Source organism: Lethenteron reissneri, unplaced genomic scaffold, assembly GCF_015708825.2.
Source record: "Lethenteron reissneri isolate LAM-NWPU_2019-01 unplaced genomic scaffold, ASM1570882v1 scaffold_1468, whole genome shotgun sequence".
Lineage (NCBI taxonomy): Eukaryota > Metazoa > Chordata > Hyperoartia > Petromyzontiformes > Petromyzontidae > Lethenteron > Lethenteron reissneri.
Window position 1 is genome coordinate 118384 of NW_026891188.1, and position 24730 is coordinate 143113.

At 52.1% G+C, this 24730-nt stretch overlaps 1 pseudogene; it reads right to left on the reverse strand.

The window, feature by feature from the left end:
- Positions 1 to 1781: 1781 nt before the first annotated feature.
- On the reverse strand, positions 1782 to 23463 carry LOC133362410 (protein Wnt-7b-like; annotated as a pseudogene).
- Positions 23464 to 24730: the final 1267 nt, after the last annotated feature.

The window sequence follows — 24730 nt, forward strand, 5'->3', positions numbered from 1 at the left end:
TACTTTATATATACTGTATTAATGTATACTTACATACATTTAATCACGATTATTTCCTGTTCCATCAGCTAAAATTACCATCATATATACAGTGAGGGAAAAAAGTATTTATCCCCTGCTGATTTTGTACGTTTGCCCACTGACAAAGAAATGATCAGTCTATAATTTTAATGGTAGGTTTATTTGAACAGTGAGAGACAGAAAAACAACAACAAAATCCAGAAAAACGCGTCAAAAATGTTATAAATTGATTTGCATTTTAATGAGGGAAATAAGTATTTGACCCCCTCTGCAAAACATGACTTAGTACTTGGTGGCAAAACCCTTGTTGGCAATCACAGAGGTCAGACGTTTCTTGTAGTTGCCCACCAGGTTTGCACATATCTCAGGAGGGATTTTGTCCCACTCCTCTTTGGAGATCTTCTCCAAGTCATTAAGGTTTCGAGGCTGACGTTTGGCAACTCGAACCTTCAGCTCCCTCCACATATTTTCTATGGGATTAAGGTCTGGAGACTGGCTAGGCCACTCCAGGACCTTAATGTGCTTCTTCTTGAGCCACTCCTTTGTTGCATTGGCCGTGTGTTTTGGGTCATTGTCATGCTGGAATACCCATCCACGACCCATTTTCAATGCCCTGGCTGAGGGAAGGAGGTTCTCACCCAAGATTTGACGGTACATGGCCCCGTCCATCGTCCCTTTGATGCGGTGAAGTTGTCCTGTCCCCTTAGCAGATAAACACCCCCAAAGCATAATGTTTCCACCTCCATGTATGACGGTGGGGATGGTGTTCTTGGGGTCATACAAGTTAAGGGGGAGGAGGGGGGGAGCTTATCAGAATGTGGTAGCCAATGAATGGAACGTATTGGGAGGGGGGGGGGGTGCTAAAAGAGGTGTACGTAGACGTCGACGTGGACGTGTTTGTGCGCAAGCCCCTGTTGGTGCACATGACAGAAGAGAACGAAAATGCCCATGTTGTTTTCACCAGTGTTGGCTGACAATCAAATACGAAAAAGGAGAGTACTGTTAAACGCTGGGGATGTCAACACTCGGTAAAGTAAAATAGTGCCTGTCAGATAAAATGGTCCAAAAATGTGTAGTTAAATCTTTTTTTGCATGGTTAATAACATCTTTCCAATGATTACTAAGTTTGTACCCATCATCACGGTTGAAATTATGTCTGTGTTTGTATATCTGAATGGCTTCGTGTACAAACCTTTGATGGTATCCAGAGGGTTTGCAGAGCACCTTAGTCTCGGAAAAACAATATTATGAGAGCCCATCTGTGAAGGATGTCATCCCTGACTTGCAATACCCTGGAGTCTATAAACTGAGTTGCAGCTGTGGTGATTGTTACATTGGGGAAACGAAACGTCATGTCTCTGATCGTGTCCGCGAGCACAAGCAAGATTTGAAACACGGCAAAATTGAGTCTTCCGCCTTTGCCGATCATTGCTACAACGCGGTGGGCTCTCATGATATTGTTTTTTTCCGAGACTAAGGTGCTCTGCAAACCCTCTGGCTACCATCAAAGGTTTGTATACGAGGCCATCCAAATTTACAAACACAGACATAATTTCAACCGTGATGAGGGGTACACACTTAGTAATCATTGGAAATATGTTATTAATCATGCAAAAAATATTTAACCACACATTTTTGGACCATCTGCCGCCCTTCCATGCGCACCTTTCCCTGTAAAACACGAGATCATCGAGTCCACGCATTTCCCCCGTGTTCGACGAGGGAAATGCTCGCCGGGGGGGGGGGGGGGGGGGACGCTGGGATTCACTGGGAGATGCTGCACTCGGTGCCGGCGACATACAGAACTTGTGGGTCCTCGTGGTCAGCAAATCTGAGTGGGAGAAGCGGCATGTGGTTGGAGGGGCAGAGGTGGTGGTGGGGGGGAGGGGCAGGGCAGGGTGAGCGATGTGGACGAGTCACCGACTCCTCCTCTCTCTCCCATCATGCTGAGATCTCGGTGGCTACTTTGTCCCAGGCTCGGGAGCCGATTGCAGATCTCACTCTTGCAGGGATCCGCCTGGCGCCCCCCCCCACCCCGTCGGCAATCACGCAGGGTGGCGGTGGGTGGGGTGGAGTGAGGGAGGGGAGTTGAGGGCAACTGCGAGGTGCGGAACGACAGCCGCGCCATCATGCAGCGACATCCGCTGACAATTTTGTCCGGCCATGATTGTTGTTGCCAGGGGCGAGGCCCGTGGGGGCCACGGCCGACAGTCGACGGGGCGAGCGATCGAGCCGGCGGATTAGTCGGGGCCCCAGCTTCCCAGCAAGCCGCCGCCGCCGTCACTTGCACGTGTACTCCTCCGCCCCCTCGCTGCTCGTGCTGCAGCGCACGTAGCAGCACCAGCGGAACTCGCACTTGCAATGCCACGAGCGCGTGTACCGGCGCGTGTCGTAGCCGCGGCCGCAGCACAGCAGCTCGCAGCCGTCGGCGCGCGGCGACGTGCGGTCGCACGGGCGGCCGCGCGTGCCCACGCTGCCCGTCAGCCGGTCCTCCTCGCAGTAGCTAGGCGAGCTCTCGGTGAACACGAGCTCCGTGTGGAGCGGCTTGCGGTGGCCGCGCGAGCGCCTCGCCTGGAGGAAGGCGGGGGGTAGCGGTGGCGGTAGCGGCCGGCGTGCACCGGCTCCACGTGGACCGCCTCGTCGTACTTGCGCTTGAGCGCGGAGCCCACCTCGCGGAACTGGGGCAGCGTGGCCCAGCACGTCCTGGTGGTGCACGAGCCCAACACTCCGTGGCACTTGCACACCGGCTTCATCTTCTCCTCCAGCACCTGGCGGCACGTGGGGGGGAGAGAGAGACGAGAGGGCAGGAGAGCATCGGGGAGGTAGGTGGGGACAAGTGGGGGGGGGGGGGGGGAGACAGAAAGACAGAGAGAGACAGAGAGAGACAGAGAGAGACACAGAGAGACACAGAGAGACAGAGACAGACTTTGACTTTAATAATTTTATTACACCAGCGGCAATTGTGCTGGAGTTTTCCAATATATGAGCCTTTATGGCAACACACAAACATGTAATAAAAGACTCTGTCAGCCACTGCTGGTCTCCGCTTGTCTTCTATTTAGGTTCTTCTCCGCACCCCGCTGGTCTCCTCCACGGACCAGCGTCGTCTCCTCTCGCGTGCCACGCACGCTCCTCCGTTAGCTCCTCTACTCCCGCACTCCGCACCCCGCTGGCCGACGGCGTGCTGAGGACCTTCGGCCACGTGGCCGATGGCGCGGATCTCTCTCTCACCACCCAGCGTGGCTCAGCCTCTCAACTTCCACGACTGCCCCGATCTCTTCCGGGCTCCCACTAATATACATTCCCCCCACGTGATCCTGACTCCTCCCTTCCGGATCGTCAGATCCGGCCTTCCCATAATGCCCCGCTGGCTCCGCCCCCATTCACCTCGCCTCCCATTGGAGCCGAGGTGAACGGTGGCCCCTCCCACACTGCCCCGCAGACCAGGCTCCGCCCCCCAATACCCCGGGCCGCGTGATTGGACCAGAGCCCAGCAACAACCCCATTTACACTATGAGACACCTCCTTTACCAGTGGCAAAATATAGTGATAGGTTTTTACCCTTTCAACTGGTACAAAAACTGACATCATGTTTGCAAGAACCACAAGAACTCACAACACAAGCAGTCAAAATGCAAACAAAAAGAAACAACTCTGATGATGATAATGATATGCACTGTCCTTGAAGTTAATTGGTCCGCACTCGAGACAGCTTTCCTTAGCTAAAAATAAGCATTGTGCCGGAAAAATGACGAGGAGAAGAGGTAGGATAATGGGGGGTGGGAAGGGGGGGGGGGAGAGAGTGGGGAGGGGGGTGATTTTGTTTTCAGCGCCTGCGTTGGATTGGATCTGGAGGAGTGCTTGGTGTGGGGAAATCGCTGGACACCTTGCGCCCGGCGGCGTTGTTGTGCAGGTTCATGAGCGTGCGCGCGCTCCGCTGGACCTCGCGCGCGTCCACGAAGAGGCGCGAGAACTCGAGGCTGTGGCTGAGGTCGGCCGAGCAGCCGCCCTGTGCATCGTAGAAGCCGCCCTGCTTGGCGCCGTCGCAGCCACACCAGCTCCGGTCGCCCCGGCCGCACGCCGCCGTGATGGCGTACGCCACGGCCGCCGCCATCACGGCGTGCGCGAAGGCCGCTTCTCGGCTACCTGCTCGTGTCGGGGAGCCCACGCACGGGGGGGGGGGGGGGGCGGTGTGAGCAGCAGGGTGGTGGAGCAGGGACGCGTGGGAGGTGGGGGGGGGGAGACGCGGGGTCGCGGTGATGGGGGTGGGGAAACAATTGATCGGCTGGATAAGGCAACTGCTGCATCATAAGCTCACGGGCAGCCTGCTGATAAATGGAGTCCTCTCTGAGGAGATACCAACTGGGTCAGGTGTGCGACAGGGGTGTCTCCCTATGTCACCGGTGTTATTCATATTGTGAATGGAGCCCTTTGCCCAGGCGGTCAGGGGAAATCAGCGGATTAAAGGGGTGTAGGGAGCCAGCAAAAATAGCCATGTATATGGACGATGTCGTCATTTCCTGTGGGGATGTCTCCTCGGTATGGGAGGCCCTAGGACTCGCGGATAGATTATTTTTGGCCTCGGGATCTAACGTAAATGTGAGGAAGAGTGAGATGCTGATCTTCAGTGACCCCAGGCTATTCGAGGGCCGTCGACCGGTATAACGGTGCTGGGAGAGGCGATCAAGATCCTAGGGGTCAGCTTCTGTTGGCAGGACTCGGCGACGAAGCATTGGATGGGAAGGGAGAGGGCGGTGAGGGGCAGGCCGGCCGGCCGGGCGGACAGGCGCCTTCCAATGGATGGTAGAATGTTGGTCCCGAGGGTGGAAATCCTCCCGGCACTTATCTACCGGGCCTACGTGATCTCGCCGGGGCGCGCAAATGGCGAAAAGACTGCAGCGAATGTTCTTCAGGTTCATCTGGGGAGGGGGGGGGGGGGGGGGGGCGCGATGGGCCGAGTGGAACGGGAAACGATGTGTAATAATAAAGCGTCGAGAACGGTGGGAGGGGCGCCCCGAATATCACGTGCACCCTCGCCACGATCCTGGTCTGCGACACGCTGCGCCTGTATTTCTCCAATGGACTCCAGGTGGAAGCCTCGTTACATACGGCACAGGCAGGCGTGGCTCCTGCGGTGGCCAGGGGCTTCGTTGCCGGCACCCCCGTGGCTTGGCCTCAGGGGTGGTCGTGCACCGCGGCAAGCGAACACGTCGTGAGGCGTGAGCCGGCCCAGACACGCGCGTCGTGGATTCCCAGGGACGTCCTGGCGGAGACGTCTAAGCAGGAGGCTGGTACAGAGGTGCCAGGTGCACGGGGTGCCGTGCACCGACTACTTTAGAAAAACGTAACATCGCCAGCCCTGACGAAAAGGCAATGGGATTTATCCTGGCTGGCGGCCTGGGACAGGCCGGAATAAAGACGGTTCATGTGTTCCCGAAGATTGGCCCGCACCCTCAGTGCCCATTTGCTCGGGAGGTGTGGGAGTTATGTCGGCCTCTGCGGCCTCATTTTTGTCCAGTAAAGGCCACATTGCCTAATATAATTTGGGGGATGTTCAGACAGAGGGCGGGGGAGGTCTGGGCTCAGGCGTGGGCCGTCGTAAGCGCCGTGAAGGAGGCGGCCCTGTGGGCGGCGCGCGGGAGAGTGATTAAGGGCACCTGCATGTCGGCCGTTGGAAAGGGTGGTGTAGGTGGAGACAGAGATGGTGGGCAGTGACGCTGCAAATGAGAAATGGCGGTGGCCTCCACCCCCGTGTGGCACAGAGTTTGAGGACGGCCTCCGCTGCGAGGGTAGGCGGATTCATGTTTCTTCCCTGGCGACGGTAAACTTGTTCGCTCAAAGGTTGTGTGCAGGATGTGTCTCTCGTGTTTCATACTCGGTGCACCTGCTGTCAGGGAGAGTGGTGCAGGCACTGGTTGTTACAACAGGATCACCGGCTCGGGTTGTGGTCATGATTTCTCCTGTTCTTTTTCCTGTTCTAGGCAGAGGACTGCCCATGATTGAGAAATGAAAAAACTTTTAAATAAATAAGAAACGTGGCGCGTTGCGAGTTCTAGAATTCAGAGAGAGACGCACAGGGTGACCGCACACCGCGGGTCCGCCCCTCTGCCGAACTGACGCCGAGTCGGGGCGCTCACCGCCTGGGAGCTCCTGGCCGAACACCGTCTCCTCCCCCAGCGCCGAGCAATTCCAGCGGCTGAATCGGAACTGGTGCCGGCACTCGCCGATTCCCAGGCGCGCGCCCTCGCCGACCGCGACCATCGCGTCCGGGTGGCTCCGGCACAGCGCCCGCTGCTGTGGCGTCAGTCCCGGAATCTTGCCGCAGATCGTGTCCGCGGACAGCGCCCTGCGGCCATCGGGCAGGCAGACGGACGCACGGACGGCGCGTGGACGGAGAGCCGCCCGGCGGCACCGTGACCCGCGCGAGCGAACGCAGCAGCAGCAGCAGCATGCAGACTTCTCCCTCGACGATCTTCACAGCGACGCGTTGCCACTCATTGACCCGACATCGCCACCGCAGCCCCCCCCCCCCCCCGTCACAACGCCGCGCGACGAGCCCGGCTTCTCGACGAGCCCGGCTTCTCTCTCTTACCCCCACTCGCGAGTCGAAGAAGGCCGCCGTGAGAGCAGCAGCAATGCGGAGGAGGGGGCGGTGCGGCGGTGCCCAGCGGTGGACGCGCGCGCCACATGGCGCCGTCTGCCGCGTGGCCGAGGTGCTGGCGCGCGCCATCTCGCGGAGTGTCACAGTGCCGCTGTGACGAGTCGAGCCAGACCACCTCGTCACACGCAGCAGCAGCTACACACACAGTGACACTCAGCTACACACAGTGACACTCAGCTACACACACACGCCTACACACAGTGACACTCAGCTACACACACACAGCTACACACAGTGACACTCAGCTACACACACACACCTACACACAGTGACACTCGGCTACACACAGTGACACTCAGCTTATACACAGTGACACTCAGCTACACACACACAGCTACACACAGTGACACTCAGCTACACACAGTGACACTCAGCTACACACAGTGACACTCAGCTACACACACACACCTACACACAGTGACACTCAGCTACACACACACAGCTACACACAGTGACACTCAGCTACACACACACACCTACACACAGTGACACTCGGCTACACACAGTGACACTCAGCTATACACAGTGACACTCAGCTACACACACACAGCTACACACAGTGACACTCAGCTACACACAGTGACACTCAGCCACACACACAGCTACACACAGTGACACTCGGCTACACACAGTGACACTCAGCTATACACAGTGACACTCAGCTACACACAGTGACACTCACCTACACACACACAGCTACACACAGTGACACTCAGCTACACACAGTGACACTCAGCTACACACACACAGCTACACACAGTGACACTCAGCTACACACAGTGACACTCAGCTACACACAGTGACACTCAGCTACACACAGTGACACTCAGCTACACACAGTGACACTCAGCTACACACAGTGACACTCAGCTACACACAGTGACACTCATCTACAAACAGTGACACTCGCTACACACACACAGTGATATTCAGCTACACACACACAGCTACACACACACAGTGACACTCACCTACACACCACAGTGACACTCAGCTACACACACAGTGACACTCAGCTACACACACAGTGACACTCAGCTACACACACAGTGACACTCAGCTACACACACAGTGACACTCAGCTACACACACAGACACTCACCACACACAGGTGACACACACCTACACACACAGACACTCACCACACACACAGTGACCACACACCTACACACACACACTCACCACACACACAGTGACACACACCTACACACACACAGACACTCACCACACACAACAGTGACACACCCCTACACACGCAGACACTCACCACACACACAGTGACACACACCTACACACACAGAGACACTCACCACATACACAGTGACACACACCTACACACAGACACTCACCTACACACACAGTGACACACACCTACACACACACAGACACTCACCACACACACACAGTGACACACACCTACACACACACAGACACTCACCTACACACACAGTGACACACACTACACACACACAGACACTCACCTACACACACAGTGACACACACCTACACACACACAGACACTCACCACACACACACAGTGCACCACCTACACACACACAGACACTCACCTACACACACAGTGACACACACTACACACACACAGACATGACCTACACACAGACACTCACCTACACACACAGTGACACACCCCACACACACAGACACTCACCACACACACAGTGGCACACACCTACACACACAGACACTCACCTACACACACAGACACTCACCTACACACACAGTGACACACACCTACACACACACAGACACTCACCACACACACAGTGACACACACCTACCACAGTGACACACACCTACACACACACACACTCACCTACACACACAGTGACACACACTACACACAGACACTCACCTACACACAGACACTCACCTACACACACAGTGACACACACCTACACACCACAGACACCACCTACACACACACAGACACTCACCTACACACACAGTGACACACACCTACACACAGACAGACACACACCTACCACACACAGACACTCACCACCACACAGTGACACACACCTACACACAGTGAACACACCTACACACCACAGACACTCACTACACACACAGTGACACACACCTACACACAGACACTCACCTACACACAGACACTCACCTACACACACACAGACACTCACCACACACACAGTGACACTCACCTACACACACACAGACACTCACCACACACACAGACACTCACCTACAACACACAGACACTCACCTACACACAGACACTCACCTACACACACACAGACACTCACCTACACACAGACACTCACCACACACACAGTGACACACCTACACACACACAGACACTCACCACACACACAGTGACACACACCTACACAACACAGTGACACACACCTACACACACAGACACTCACCACAACACAGTGACACACCTACACACAGTGACACACACCTACCACACACAGACACTCACCTACACACACACAGTGAACCACACCTACACACACACAGACACAACCACACACAGACACACACCTACACACAGACACTCACCTACACACACACTCACCTCACACACAGTGACACACACCCACACACACAGACACTCACCACACACACAGTGACACTCACCTACACACACACAGACACTCACCTACACACACACAGACACTCACCACACAACAGTGACACACACCTACACACACAGACACTACACACACACAGACACTCACCACACACACAGTGAACACACCTACACACACACAGACACTCACCACACACACAGTGACACACACCTACACACACACGACACTCACCACACACACAGTGACACTCACCTACACACACACAGACACTCACCACACACACAGTGACACACACCTACACACAGTGACACACCTACACACACACAGACACTCACCACACACAGTGACACACACCTACACACACAGACACTCCCACACACACAGTGACACACACCTACACACACACACACAGTGACACACACCTACACACACACAGACACTCACCACACACACAGTGACACACACCTACACACGCATACATCACCACACACACAGTGACACACACCTACACACACAGAGACACTCACCACATACACAGTGACACACACCTACACACAGACACTCACTACACACACAGTGACACACCCTACACACACAGACACTCACCACACACACAGTGACACACACCTACACACACACAGACACTCACCTACACACAGTGACACACACCTACACACACACAGACACTCACCTACACACACAGTGACACACCTACACACACAGACACTCACCACACACACAGTGGCACACACCTACACACACACAGACACTCACCTACACACACAGTGACACACCTACACACACACAGACACTGACCTACACACACATACACTCACCTACACACACAGTGGACACACACCTACACACACACAGACACTCACCACACACACAGTGGGCACACACCTACACACACACAGGACACCTACACCTACACACACACATACACTCACCTACACACACAGTGACACACCACCTACACACACACAGACACTCACCACACCACACAGTGACACACACCTCACACAGTGACACACACCTACCACCACACACAGACACTCACCTACACACACAGTGACACACACCTACACACAGACACTCACCTACACACACAGACACTACACCTACACACACAGTGACACACACCTACACACACACAGGACACTCACCTACACACACACAGACACTCACCTACACACACAGTGACACACACCTACACACACACAGACACACACCTACACACACAAGACACTCAACCTACACACACACAGTGACACACACCACACCACAGTGACACACACCTACACCACACAGCAGACACTCACTACACACACAGTGACCACACACCTACACACAGACACTCACCTACACACACAGACACTCACCTACACACACACAGACACTCACCACACACACAGTGACACTCACCTACACAACACAGACACTCACCACACACACAGACACTTACACAACAGACACTCACCTACACACACAGACACTCACCTACACACACACAGACACTCACCTACACACACACACAGACCTCACCACACACACAGTGACACACACCTACACACACAGACACTCACCACACACACAGTGACACACACCTACACACACACAGTGACACACACCTACACACCAGACACTCACCACACACACAGTGACACACCTACACACAGTGACACACACCTACACACACACAGACACTCACCTACACACACACAGTGACACACACCTACACACACACAGACACACACCTACACACACAGACACTCACCTACACACACAGACACTCACCTACACACACAGGACACACACCTACACACACAGACACTCACCACACACACAGTGACACTCACCTACACACACACAGACACTCACCTACACACACACAGACACTCACCACACACACAGTGACACACACCTACACACACAGACACTCACCTACACACACACAGACACTCACCACACACACAGTGACACACACCTACACACACACAGACACTCACCACACACACAGTGACACACACCTACACACACACAGACACTCACCACACACACAGTGACACTCACCTACACACACAGACACTCACCACACACAGTGACACACACCTACACACAGTGACACACACCTACACACACACAGACACTCACCTACAACACAGTGACACACACCTACACACAGACACTCACCTACACACACAGACACTCACCTACACACACAGTGACACACACCTACACACACACAGACACTCACCTACACACACACAGACACTCACCTACACACACAGTGACACACACCTACACACACACAGACACACACTACACACACACAGACACTCACCACACACACAGTGACACACACCTACACACAGTGACACACACCTACACACACAGACACTCACCTACACACACAGTGACACACACCTACACACAGACACTCACCTACACACACAGACACTCACCTACACACACACAGACACTCACACACACACAGTGACACTCACCTACACACACACAGACACTCACCACACACACAGACACTCACCTACACACACACAGACACTCACCTACACACACAGCACACTACCACACACACAGACACTCACCTACACACACAGACACTCACCACACACAGTGACACACACCTACACACACAGACACTCACCACCACACACAGTGACACACACCTACACACACACAGTGACACACACCTACACACACAGACACTCACCACACACACAGTGACACACAACTACACACAGTGACACACACCTACACACACACAGAACTCACCTACACACCCACAGTGACACACACCTACACACACACAGACACACACCTACACACACAGACACACACCTACACACACAGACACTCACCTACACACACAGACACTCACCTACACACACAGTGACACACACCTACACACACACAGACACTCACCACACACACAGTGACACTCACCTACACACACACAGACACTCACCTACACACACACAGACACTCACCTACACACACAGACACTCACCACACACACAGTGACACACACCTACACACACAGAGACTCACCTACACACACACAGACACTCACCACACACACAGTGACACACACCTACACACACACAGACACTCACCACACACACAGTGACACACACCTACACACACACAGACACTCACCACACACAGTGACACTCACCTACACACACAGTGACACACACCTACACACACAGACACTCACCACACACACAGTGACACACACCTACACACAGTGACACACACCTACACACACACAGACACTCACCTACACACACACAGTGACACACACCTACACACACACAGACACACACCTAACACACCAGACACACCTACACACACAGACACTCACCTACACACACAGACACTCACCTACACACACAGACACTCACCTACACACACAGACACTCACCTACACCACACAGACACACCTACACACACACAGACAACACCTACACACACAGACACACACCTACACACACAGACACACACCTACACACACACAGACACTCACCACACACACAGTGACACACACCTACACACACACAGACACTCACCACACACACAGTGACACTCACCTACACACAGTGACCACACACCTACACACACACAGACACTCACCACACACACAGTGACACTCACCTACACACACACAGACACTCACCACACACAGTGACACTCACCTACACACACAGTGACACTCACCTACACACACACAGACACTCACCACACACACAGTGACACTCACCTACACACACAGTGACACACCTACACACACAGACACTCACCTACACACACACAGACACTCACCTACACACACACAGACACTCACCTACACACACAGTGACACACACTACACACACACAGACACTCACCTACACACACACAGACACTCACCTACACACACAGTGACACAACACTACACACACAGACACACTACACACACACAGACACTCACCTACACACACACAGACACCACCTACACACACAGTGACCAACACCTACACACACAGACACTCACCTACACACACACAGTGACACACACCTACACACACAGACACTCACCTACACACACACAGACACTCACCTACACACACAGACACTCACCTACACACACACAGTGACACACCTACACCACAGACACTCACCTAACACACACAGTGACACACACCTACACACACAGACACTCACCTACACACACAGACACTCACCTACACACACACAGACACTCACCTACACACACAGTGACACACACCTACACACACAGACACTACCTACACACACACATTGACACACACCTACACACACAGACACTCACCTACACACACAGACACTCACCAACACACACAGACACTCACCTACACACACACAGTGACACACACCTAACACACAGACCTCACCTACCACACACACAGTGACACACACCTACACACACCAGACACTCACCTACAACCACAGACATCCACCACACACAGTGACACTCACCTACACACACAGTGACACTCACCTACACACACACAGACACTCACCACACACACAGTGACACTCACCTACACACACAGTGACACACACCTACACACACAGACACTCACCTACACACACACAGACACTCACCTACACACACACAGACACTCACCTACACACACAGTGACACACACCTACACAACACACAGACACTCCACCTACACACACACAGACAACTCACCTACACACACAGTGACACACACCTACACACACAGACACACACCTACACACACACAGACACTCACCTACACACACACAGACACTCACCTACACACACAGTGACACACACCTACACACACAGACACTCACCTACACACACACAGTGACACACACCTACACACACAGACACTCACCTACACCACACAGACACTCACCTACACACACAGACACTCACCTACACACACACAGTGACACACACCTACACACACAGACACTCACCTAACACACACAGTGACACACACCTACACTCACCTACACACACACAGACACTCCCTACACACACACAGGACACACACCTACACACACAGACACTCACCTACACACACACATTGACACACACCTACACACACAGACACTCACCTACACGACACAGACACTCACCAACACACACACAGACACTCAACTACACACACACAGTGACACACACCTACACACACAGACCTCACCTACACACACACAGTGGACACACCTACACCACACAGACACTCACCTACCACACACAGACACTCACCTACACACCACCACGGACACACACCTACACCACAGTGACACATCCCCTACACACACACTGACACACACAGACACTCACCTACACACACAGACACTCACCTACACACACAGACACTCACCTACACACACACAGACACTCACCTACACACACACAGACACTCACCTACACACACACAGACACTCACTACACACACACAGACACTCACCTACACACCAGACACTCACCTACACACACACAGACACTCACCTACACACACAGACACTCACCTACACACACAGACACTCACCTACACACACAGTGACACACACCTACACACACACAGACACTCACCACACACACAGTGACACACACTACACACACAGACACTCACCTACACACACAGACACTCACCTACACACACACAGACACTCACCTACACACACAGACACTCACCTAACACACAGTGAACACACCTACACACACAGACACTCACCTACACACACACAGACACTCACCACACACACAGACCTCACCTACACACACAGACACTCACCTACACACACACAGACACTCACCTACACAACACATACACCACTACACACACAGTGACCCACCCCTACACACACACAGACACTCACCTACCACACACAGTGACACTCTCCACCAACACACACAGACACTCATACACCACACAAGTGACAACACACCTACACGCACACAGACACACTCACCTACACACACACAGACACTCACCTACACACACACAGTGACACCACACCTACACACACACAGACACTCACCTACACACACAGTGACACACACCTACACACACACAGGACACTCACCACCACACACAGTGACGACACACACCTCACACACCACAGACACTCACCTACACACACACAGACACTCACCTAGCACACACAGTGACAACAAACACCGCCATGCGCCACTAAGTGGCGGTGACGTCACCAACGATGCTTGTGCCAGGCCAAGTGCACCTTGAGGCCACGTGAAGTGTCGAACGCCCCGCTGGCAGGAGGTCACGGGGCAGACCCAGGTGCCACTGGTCGACCTGACCGAGATGACCGAGATGACTGGCTGATGCACCACCTGTGCCCCCTACTGTGCCAACTTGCTGTGCTTTAGCCACCCGGCGCTCCGCTCGTTGTTGTGAGCGTCGCTCCCTCCGCCCTCCGTTGTTGTTGGAGGGCGACTGCCTCCAACTGCCCAGTAGCGTCCTTCACGAGCCTCCTCCACTGAGGCCGATCTTGACACCGCTGGTACCAGTCATCGGCAAGTCCACTCAGCTCCACGTCCTCCTGTACCACATCACTCCATCTCTTCTCCAGCCCGTGCCGCGCCCGTCTAGCCCCCTCGATCCGGCCGAACAAAAGCTGTTTAGGCATGCGGTGGCTGGGCATGCGGGCTACATGACCCAGCCAACGCAGCCTTGCCTGCCGGAGGAGCTCACTGATGGGACCTTGCCCAGATCTTTCAAGGATTTGTGAGCTCCTCACACAATCCAGCCTGGTTAAACCCAGGATGGATCGTAGGCAGGCCAGCCTAAATGTTTCCAACCGGCGAAGATGCTCCACCAGGGGGGTCCACGTCTCGCAAGCGTAGAGAAGGGAGGGAATGACCGTGGCCGAGAAGACCTGAAGCTTCGTGCGGAGCGACAGACCAGGTAGCTTCCACACAGCGTTACACAACCGATGAAAAGATATTGCCGCTCGACTGATTCGGAGTGAGACCTCTGCTGATAGACTGGAGCCGGTCATAAGCACACTGCCCAGGTATGGGAAACTCTCCACTCTCTCCACAACTGCCCCATCACCAATTGGGAGTTGTGGGGGTGGAGTGTCCGATGGTACAAAATACCCAGGCAGGTGCTTGGTTTTGGTGGGGCTGATGGTAAGGCCCCACCTCTTAGTGGCACGCTCCAGTCTCAGCAGCAGCGCCTCCAACTCCTCTTCTGAATGAGCAGCTATTACCAAATCATCGGCATACATAACGTGGTTGACCAATAGGGAGCCATCCCTTGATCGCACCCGGGCGTCGATCAGCCTCCCATTATATCTGTACCAAACGGAAATTCCCCCGTACAGCTATTGAAGGCTTCACGAACTACGCGGTCAAAATAGATGTTAAATAATGTGGGAGCCAGAGGACATCCCTGTCGCACCCCAAGGTGTACAGGGAAAGGCTCCGACTCCCGGCCGCGTAGTTTTACCCGGGCCCGCTCACCATCATGAAGGTCCTTAATGATCGTGAGCAGAGGGTCAGGGACTCCGAAAGCACGAAGAATAACCCAGAGTCCAGTCCTACTGATGGTATCATAGGCCTTGACCAGGTCAATAAAGCAGAGATGTAGGTCTTTTTGGAATTCCCTACACCTCTGCTGTAGCAGACGGACAGAAAATATGGCATCTGTGCAGGACCGCCCTTTCCTGAAACCGCATTGGGGCTCCGCAAGCCCCTCCTCAGCGTGCCTAGCAAGGCGATGTTGAATAATCCTTGCCAGGACCTTACCCGGCACACTGAGGAGTGAGATGCCCCTGTAGTTGTTACAGTCTGTAACAACTACAGGGGCATCTCACACCTACACACAGACACTCACCTACACACACAGACACTCACCTACACACACAGTGACACACACCTACACACACAGTGACACACACCTACACACACACAGACACTCACCTACACATACAGACACTCACCTACACACACACAGACACTCACCTACACACACAGACACTCACCACACACACAGTGACACACACCTACACACACACAGACACTCACCTACACACACAGACACTAACCACACACACAGTGACACACACCTACACACACACAGACACTCACCTACACACACACGGCTGCGGCCGTGGTGAAATCCTCTATGAAAAGTAGTTAAGGGGCCGTCCATAAATGACGTCACGCCAGGTGCGTGACGTCATTTAATGACGGCCCCTAATCGATGCACACAAACACATTTAGAATAATTGATTCTCGATGGGCTTTAATTGATGAAGCAAGCAGGTGTAATCAATTCCGTTGTGTGTTCTAATTGCCCAAATCGCGCTGTGAGATGCAAGTGCACGTGGCACCTTGACCAAGTCATTCAGGAAATGTGAGCCACATCTCACGCCCCTCCGCCCCCAGAGCCACGACACCATTCGCCACCCTCGCCGGTGGGATACACGTCGAAACCTCATCGTCGTGTTGTCGATGACAGTCACTTCACACACACATCGTGTTGTCGATGACAGTCACTTCACACACACATCGTGTTGTCGATGACAGTCACTTTACACACACATCGTATAGTCGATGACAGTCACTTCACACACACATCGTGTTGTCGATGACAGTCACTTCACACACACATCGTATAGTCGATGACAGTCACTTCACACACACATCGTGTTGTCGATGACAGTCACTTCACACACATCGTCGTGCGGATCCACCTCGTCACGGGAGAGAACAGGACTCGCCAAATAAAAACGAAGCAATTGGCAACATTGTCACTGGTAGGAACCTCCTAGTTACACCAGCCCACAGGGGATTATTGTGTCCGTCCGTCCGTCGTGCAGGGAGGGGCTGGGTGGGGAGGGAGGGGCTGGGTGGGGAGGGGAGGGTGGGGAGGGGCTGGGTGGGGAGGGTGGGGCTGGGTGGGGGGTGGGAGGGGTGGGGCTGGGTGGGGAGGGGCTGGGTGGGGAGGGTGGGGCTGGGTGGGGAGGGGCTGGTCACCCCGTGGTGCCCTTATAAAACTCAACGTTTCACCTACTCACGCCGGCTTGTGCCCGCCCTCACAGTCGGCATATTTGCGGAATACACCACGCCGCCGTTGACCCTGCAGGCCATTGAGCGAGCAACCCGACGTTCCTACCAGCTCCCTCCGCAGCAGCAGGAATGTTGTTCAGTGGCAACTTAGAGGTATGAAGCCAGGCTCAGATGTCCTTGAATGATGGGATGAACAGATCTGACGTCAGCTGCTGCACGTGTGTGTGCTGTGCTAACTTCCTGCTTCGACTCTTATAAAGAGTTCCAGAGGAAAACTAAAATAAACTATTGTTTTGTTACAACCTCCGTGTTCATCAGAGTTAATATACTTTACACTGTCACACACTGCCCGGTTTTTCCCTCCACATTCAGCGTCTTTGACAGACAGACATTGACACACGGAGTCTTGGTTCTTTCGGTAAAGTCACGTAGATAGGAAATAAAAATAACAGATCATGAAATTAAATTAAAAAAACACCACTTGTGTTGCGATCGAAACGTCGTGGGTTTATTCTTTATTTGCATTTTTTTTATTTTATTTAACATTATTATCTGTTATTCTTTTTAATCTCCGTGACTTTACCGAAATAACCAAGAATATGAATTGCTGCAGTCACGAAAGTTTTAAGTCAAAACACCGAGACACACGTTGACAAAACCCACCTTGTTGTTGTTGTGGGCAGGTAGCTTCTGTAAACAAGAGCGGTACAGCAGCTCAAGCGGGCTTGGGCTGGTAAAAAAGCGAAAAAAAAACTGCGTTAATATCTACAATAAACCAAAGTGACAAAGTAGCGAGCCGCGTGAAGACAAATTAAACTTAAGGGAGGGAATTAAAGCAAACGCGACCAGGCGAGGGCAGGAGGCAAGGCCCCGCGTGTCTAGGCCCCGCGTTGTAAAGTTCCAACTTGGACATCGATTCACAAGCTGCTGCTGCTGCTCTATTGGCATCCCTACGAGAGAGAGAGCGAGGCTCTACCTTGGTAAACAACAACAACAACCACAACAACAACCACAACAACAACAACCACCACGATGAGAATTTCTCACCTCGTATTTCACTGCACGCGCGGAGCGACAGCTTCTTGTCACCTCGTGACGTCACGCGGTAGTAGGTGACATGACGTCACTTCCTGGGTACGTATGAATAAATTATGTTAATGAGACCGTCGCAATATACTGGTGACGTCTTTAACGAACTCTTTATGTTAATGAGCCGCCAGTCACTGGTCGTGGCTTTGCCCAAATAAGGATTGGCAACTGGAACGATGTCTGCAGTGACCGAGGCGGAGGTGACGTCACGTTCAAGAGCGCGGGGGACGGGGGGTGACATCCTTGGCGACATGACGTCACTAGCGAGGTACACCTCCCCTGGTGTTTCACGCGGATGACGTAATGCTGAGTGGTGACGTCACAGAGCGGGGTTGGAGTTTAAGTTGATTTAGATCCATTTTCATTGCTCCATCTCTTGAACAGAGACCCCTTGGGTGTGTGAGCTCAGCAACTACAACGTGGACATTATTGTGTGTGCGCAGTGTGTGTGTGTACACTGTGTGTGTACACTGTGTGTGTGTACACTCTGTGTACGTACAGTGTGTGTTACATGTACGCACACAATCAGACAAGTATTCATTCTAAATTATTGACAGGCATATGCACAAAATTGAATTAGTGCAGTGAAATATACTGCATCAGATAACATCTTATTCTCTGGTTTTTTCAGTAAACTCATGTAGAACGAAATTTAATAGAAAACGACGTTTCGATTGGAACACAAGCAACCATCGTCAGGTACAAGTGAATGAGAAAACAAACATAGTGAACTTAGAAATATAATGCAACACAACACAGAGTCAGCCAACACAAGTCAACACCCTACCTGGTGGATTACGTTCTTCCAAAATTGAATAATTTAGTTTAGATAACATCTTATTAACAAGGAGCTATTTCAAGAATGCACCCTCTACTGAACAGTGGATGTGAAACACACAATTGTGCAATTCAAAACGAGTAGGCCTTTGCATGTTGGCGTCTGGGTCAAAAATGTAGCAAATTCTAAACATTACCTACAAACTCCACAACTGAGATGACAGATCAACCATCGCCCCCCACTGACAGACTCTTGTCCACACGCAGGCCGGTGCAGGGCCACCACCTTGTGCCACACAGGGGCAGCTGCCACTTGGGGATGTTTCGAGTGTTTGAGACAAGATACGATGCAAAACTCAGAGTTGCTGAGCGGATTAAGTAAGCACCATGTGAAAGCAATTATAACATCGTGAATGCTTGGGAGCTTATTGGCTCTCACTGCTGGTTAGAGATCTACCCAACACACAGGTCCACAAAGACTGGCCACCCTTACCCTGCAGGTTGAACCTAGGAACTGAGTGTTCAACTTCACATTCTTGTCATTAAAGGCCTGTGACAAAGGTGCATCTATTGGAGCGGCATCGTCACTGGCTTACACATTTCCCGGGTCTCCATTTGACTTTGTATTGTCTCAGAGGAAGTCCACACACAGCTCCACTTCCACAAACTGCTGCTGGGAGTTGCCTCGCTCTGCCTCACAGTCAGAATTCTCCTCCTGCTTCACGTTGCCATCGATGTGAAGGTCCCATTTTGGAGTTGAACCTTCATCTTCACATTTTACCTTCACTTCTTCACTCTTCACCATCACTTCTTCACATTTTACCTTCACTTCTTCACTCTTCACCATCACTTCTTCATATTCCACCTTCACCTCTTCATATTTCACCTCGTTACCTTAAAAGTGTCCAAGCTGGGATTTTCTTCTGGTTCTTGTTTGATGAGGGATGGGCTCATTGCAGCACTTTGACTTTCACAAGCTTTCAGACTCCACTCCTGGTGGATCTTGTGATGCTTGTGTGTTCTCTGATGTACATGAAGATTTGATGACTGTGCAAACGCCTTCCCGCACGGAGTGCACCTGAAGGGTTTCTCTCCCGTGTGTGTTCTCTGGTGTTTTACAAGAGCAGATGACTGTGCAAACGCCTTCCCACAGACACTGCACTTGAAGGGTTTCTCTCCCGTGTGTGTTCTCTGGTGTGTTTTAATAGCAAATGACCGTGAAAACGCCTTCCCACACACACTGCACTTAAAGGGTTTCTCTCCCGTGTGTGTTCTCTGGTGTTTTATAAGAGAAGATGACCGTGAAAATGCCTTCCCACACACACTGCACTTGAAGGGTTTCTCTCCTGTGTGTGTTCTCTGGTGTTTTTTAAGATTTGATGACTGTGTAAATGCCTTCCCACACACAGTGCACTTGAAGGGTTTCTCTCCTGTGTGTGTTCTCTGGTGTTTTTTAAGAGAAGATGACCGTGAAAATGCCTTCCCACACACACTGCACTTGAAGGGTTTCTCTCCCGTGTGTGTTCTCTGGTGTTTTATAAGAGAAGATGACAGTGAAAATGCCTTCCCACACACACTGCACTTGAAGGGTTTCTCTCCCGTGTGGGTTCTCTGGTGTGCTTGAAGATGCGGTGATTGTGCAAACGCCTTCCCACACACACTGCACTTGAAGGGTTTCTCTCCCGTGTGTGTTCTCTTGTGTGTTTTAATAGCAAATGACCGTGAAAACGCCTTCCCACACACACTGCACTTGAAGGGTTTCTCTCCTGTGTGTGTTCTCTGGTGGATCTGAAGAACTGATGGCCATGAAAATGCCTTCCCACACACACTGCACTTGAAGGGTTTCTCTCCTGTGTGTGTTCTCTGGTGCTGTGTCAAATTTCCAGTCCGCTCCGTGCTGTATCCACGCTGGTCGCATTGTTGCCTTGCCGTACCGAGCTGTGCTGAGCGCCTTTGCTCCATCAGACCAAGCGACAGCTGCAGACAGAAAAAAATTATATCCACACCACCTACACGTCAGACACAGAGTAATGCATATACACAGTCACACGTGACTTACACGTCTATACTTATTCATATATTCATGATGTAGTGAAAAAGTTTCCCAAATTCATCACACAGGCTGTTATTGCACACAATGAGAGGGCAAATGGTCATAAATATGCCTGGAAGCCCTCGTATCTCCGTGGTGAGATGTTAACTACCTCACCTGGTATACAGGAAGTCGTGGGTTCGATCCTGACCCTGACGCCTGCTGCTGTATATTTGGAGTTTGCGTGTCTCTCTCTCTCTCTCTCCGTGGTGAGATGTTAACTACCTCGCCTGGTGTACAGGAAGTCGTGGGTTCGATCCCGACCCTGACGCCTGCTGCTGCTGTATATTTGGAGTTTGCGTGTCTCTCTCTCCGTGGTGAGATGTTAACTACCTCGCCTGGTATACAGGAAGTCGTGGGTTCGATCCCGACCCTGACGCCTGCTGCTGTATATTTGGGGTTTGCGTGTCTCTCTCTCCGTGGTGAGATGTTAACTACCTCACCTGGTATACAGGAAGTCGTGGGTTCGATCCCGACCCTGACGCCTGCTGCTGTATATTTGGAGTTTGCGTGTCTCTCTCTCTCTCTCCGTGGTGAGATGTTAACTACCTCGCCTGGTATACAGGAAGTCGTGGGTTCGATCCCGACCCTGACGCCTGCTGCTGCTGTATATTTGGAGTTTGCGTGTCTCTCTCTCTCCGTGGTGAGATGTTAACTACCTCGCCTGGTATACAGGAAGTCGTGGGTTCGATCCCGACCCTGACGCCTGCTGCTGTATATTTGGGGTTTGCGTGTCTCTCTCTCCGTGGTCGCGTGGATTTTCCTCCGAATCTCCCGGGTTTCCCCTCCACATTTAGAGTCAACATCAGCACGCGTGCAGCGTCTTTGACCGATACACATTTCCACACGTATTCTTGGTTCTTTCGGTAAAGTCACGTAGATAGACAATAACAACAGATAATAAAATCAAATAAAGGCCATTTGTGTTGCGATCGAAACGTCGTGGGGTTTTATTTATTTATTTACAATTGTTTACTTTTAGTAATTTTATTATCTGTTATTTTTACTAAATTTCCTATGTCCGTGACTTCACCGAAAGAACCAAGAATATGAATTGCTGCAGTTACTAAAGTTTTAAGTCAAAACATTGACACACGCGTTCACAAACCCCCCATACCTTGTTGTTGTTGTGGGCAGGTAGCTTCTGTAAACAAGAGCGGTACAGCAGCTCAAGCGGGCTTGGACTGGTAAAAAAACAAACAAAAAAACTGCGTTAATATCTACAATAAACCAAAGTGACAAAGTAGCGAGCCGCGTGAAGACAAATTAAACTTAAGGGAGGGAATTAAAGCAAACGCGACCAGGCGAGGGCAGGAGGCAAGGCCCCGCGTGTCTAGGCCCCGCGTTGTAAAGTTCCAACTTGGACATCGATTCACAAGCTGCTGCTGCTCTAGTGACATCCCTACGAGAGAGAGAGCGAGGCTCTACCTTGGTAAACAACAACAACCACAACAACAACAACAACCACAACAACCACCACGACGATGAGAATTTCTCACCTCGGATTTCACTGCACGCGCGGAGCGACAGCTTCCTGTTACCTCGTGACGTCACGCGGTAGTAGGTGACATGACGTCACTTCCTGGGTACGAGACACGCCCCTCCCACAACGAGCGGCTCTGTAACTAAATGCGAATATGAATAAATTATGTTAATGAGACCGTCGCAATAAACTCGTGACGTCTTTAACGAACTCTTTATGTTAATGAGCCGCCAGTCACTGGGCGTGGCTTTGCCCAAATAAGGATTGGCAACTGGAACGATCTCTGCAGTGACCGAGGCGGAGGTGACGTCACGTTCAAGAGCGCGGTGGACGGGGGGGAGGGGGGTGACATCCTTGGTGACATGACGTCACTAGCGAGGTACACCTCCCCTGGCGTTTCACGCGGATGACGTAATGCTGAGTGGTGACGTCACAGAGCGGGGTTGGAGTTTAAGTTGATTTAGATCCATTTTCCATTGCTCCATCTCTTGAACAGAGACCCCTTGGGTGTGTGTACACTGTGTGTGTGTGTGTACACTGTGTGTGTAGACTGTGTGTGTACACTGTGTGTGTGTGTACACTGTGTGTGTGTGTATACTGTGTGTGTACACAGTGTGTGTGTGTACACTGTGGGTGTGTGTACACTGCGTGTGTGTACACTGTGCGTGTGTGTACACTGTGTGTGCACTGTGCGTGTGTGTACACTGTGTGTGTACACTGTGTGTGTGTACAGTGTGTGTACACTGTGTGTGTACACTGTGTGTGCATTGTGTACATACAGTGTGTTACATGTACGCACACAATCAGACAAGTATTCATTCTAAATTATTGACAGGCATATGCACAAAATTGAATAACTGCAGTGAAATATACTGCATCAGATAACATCTTATTCTCTGGTTCTTTCAGTAAAGTCACGTAGAACGAAATTTTATAGAATACGACGTTTCGATTGGAACACAAG